Here is a 3431-nt window from a genome sequence, read left to right on the forward strand (position 1 = left end):
CCTTCTGGGCCACATTCACAGGCGTGCTGGGCCGCATGCGGCCCGCGAGTTGGACAACCCTGGTCTAAACCATCCAGTTCCATAATACTTGGGACTTAGTGACAAAGATCTAATATATATAAGCCTAGCGGCGTGTGTTAGTCTGTGTGTGAAAAAAAAAAAAAAACAAGCTGCAGCGCCACCTGCTGGGTGGAGTTATACACTGACCTACTAAATTCTTAGCATTATCTAATATCTAATATATAAATGCTTAGTGGCGTCTGTCTGTCTGTCTGTGTGTGAAAAAAAAAAAAACAAGTTGCAGCGCCACCTGCTGGGCAGAGTTATACACTGACCTACTAAATTCTTAGTGTGTGTGGGAAAAAAAATTCAAAAAGGGCTGAAATTTGGTAGGGCTCAAACTCAATTTCGTGAGGTAATTTTACCTCATGAACACACATGTGTAGAGGCGTGCGTTAGTGTGTGTGTGTGTGTGTGGAAAAAACTATTTTCTCAGAAAGGGCTCATCCAATTGACCTGAAATTTGGTATACAGTACTGACATTATTTGACAAAAAAATTAGAATAGTCAAGTCAGTTAACTTCCATCATCCCCCCTTCCCCCCGTGGGAGGGGTAGTAAAGGCTAAATTTACGAGTTGAGGGGTCAAACTCATTTTCGTGAGGTAATTTTACCTCATGAACACACATTAAAAAAGGGCGCTCTTCCCCTGAGGAGGCCGGGGCTAGGCCCAAATGCATGACAAGAACCTTTTTAAGACCTTAAGTAGCTTGATTTGACTAGAATGTATGAGTATCATGCACGGGTTAACTTGTGTGATATATGTGACTATTGTAATAAAGTCACCAACTGTCAGCTGCGTAGCACCATGGTGTATCCACTTATCCACTTGTAGAAGAGTAGCCACGGCCACCACCAGACTCTTTCATCAGCACCTAGAACCATTTATTTTTGGCTGGCATCTTTAGTTGCTACAACACTTCTTTGCTTGTGACTGTAGCTGGTTACTCATGACCACTTACTTTGGATGAGGACTGCAGGGTAGTAGACAAAACAATTCACTCAGGATGCTATAATCAACACAAGATTGCAGAGGGTCATATTAGAGTGGTAGCTGTTACCTGTAAGTCACAGGACTTGACCAGATAATAGGTATCTTGTAAAGCAGGATCTTTAGAAACAGTGTTGCTTGTTGCTCAAATATAACTTTTAAAGAGCTGTTACACACCGCTAAAAAGGTAGTAATGATACTTACAGCTACAGATGGAATACACGTTAAATGGTGCTTTGCAGACTGTTTATGCAGATTTTACACACAGGTTCGCAGAAGGTAATATAGATCCCTTACTCTTTAACCAGTCCAGTTTTATTAACTTATCTTGCTCTAAAATCAGTCTGGACCTTATTCACAACTTTACCATTGCACATAGTGGGGGGTTTGGTTGTTTTTTTTTTCTTTCTGTTGTCCGTTCACTTCCATTGTGAGGTGGGCTCAGCACCTGCAAGCTGAATATGGTTCCAGAAGGATAGAACCCAAACTTTGGAGCAGCAAGCTCACTTTCTGATGCATTTGAATCCAACGGTGTCTGGTGCTCCAGGAGGTAAGCTGCCAATATGTGCTGCATGTGACATTTTTTGGGGACTCTTGTTCATTGGTCAGCCTACTTGGTCCTATAACCCCATAATCTTCCTTTCCAGATCCATCTCCCTCTATTTTGCTGTGGTGGTCACACACAGGCAAATATTGTGAACAAAAGTGAGTGTTGGGTTATAGCACTTTTATGAAAATTTAAAAATGACACTGCAATACTATGCCTCAACAGACAAACCTAAACCTAACAGAAAATATATGTACATTACAAGTCAACCACCTGTGTATCTTTATTGGGCAGTCCAGACTGTTATATTTACACATGGCAAGTCAGCAATCTAACCCAGGCGTCTACCCCCTTTTGGTGAGCTGACAGCAGACCAATGCAAGTGAAAGTCTGATTTCAAGATTTCAGTCTGGTTGAAGTCCTTCAAAGCTTCCGTTCTTTCTTGAGGCTTGTTGCTCCTGGAGAGCCAAGTGGGAACTATAATTCTCATCCACTTTAGCCTGATAAGTTTCTTTTGGCTTTTCAGACACCACTCCAGTTCCCATGGCAGTGTGTTCAGAATAGCAGAGGGCAGCCAATATCATCTGGTGCCCCAAATTAGTGATCCATATCTTCTGGGTTTTAGGTGTCAGTGTTTGCTGAAGAGAGCCAGTGCGAGTTCTTAAGGGAATTAGTCAACCCAGGGTTAATATGGATCTTTTAAAGAACATGTAACAATTCAAGGTTCATTTTAAAATTATAAAATACAATACATTATACTCAGATGTCTTTATTTAAGAAATATAGAAGTGCCACCAGCACAGCATTCTTCATGATGAGAAGTTCCAGACGAGCTTAGCCTTTTTTTGTGGGGTCTTGTACTACACACTTGTCACAAAAAAACACATTTTTTTCTCCTGTTTAAAACTAAAGTACGTACTTTTTTTCATAATTAAATTCTGTGGTAAATTTAAAGTGCTGCACCAATTACATTAGAGGAAATAGTCCCCATTTATGCCTCCTTTGGTAATAATTACGTTTGTTCCAATTTACTACCAAAAGCCCTGATTGTCACTGAACAAATATAAAACTAATTTGGACAGGCTAAGTATTAAAAAAAAATAAAAGAATATTTCCATTTAAATTGTTTAAATTAAATTTGGTCTGGTTGATAAGGGGTAAAATCGGTTGTTAAAAAGAAAAAAAAATCAGTTTGCATGCAGATATTTTATCAGGTTTAATGGCTGTGTATAAAAGTGTGATAATTCATTAGTGCATAATTTTTAATGCATTTCAAAACATCTATGTTTACCAGCCTAAGGGAAATACTCATAAATGATCTGTTGGAAGTGAAGCAGGGATGCGAAGTCATTCTCTTAATTACTGGCACATGTAAATGATAAACATTCTGCAGCTAAATAAAACTAAATTAGCTTCAATCAGAGCCTATATAATTTGTGATGGTATGTTATGGCATTGACAGTACTGTAAAAACTTAGCTTGTTACACATGCTAATGCCTAAACCATAGCCTAGGAGGAACAACTGTAAATTAGACACATGTAAGTTCAGTCAGTATTTAAAACTGGTGTCACCGACATCACTGATGAGTGTATTGACATAACATTATGGAGGAGAACAAGAAATGAATGAATATCTGATCACTGTTCCAGGTGCAGCAAAACTAGCCTACAGTGTCTTATAAATTGGTTCGTCAGCTCAAAAATGTAATGTGCAACACAGTAATATTACAGGTTGGTCTGCTGTATCCAACCAAGAAAATGGCGTCCGTCCACTAAGACTCCGTTACGTACGATAAAGAGGGTAGAATCACGTCAGATCACGTCAAGTCACGC

Source organism: Mixophyes fleayi, chromosome 6, assembly GCF_038048845.1.
Source record: "Mixophyes fleayi isolate aMixFle1 chromosome 6, aMixFle1.hap1, whole genome shotgun sequence".
In the NCBI taxonomy this organism is placed as follows: Eukaryota; Metazoa; Chordata; class Amphibia; order Anura; family Limnodynastidae; genus Mixophyes; species Mixophyes fleayi.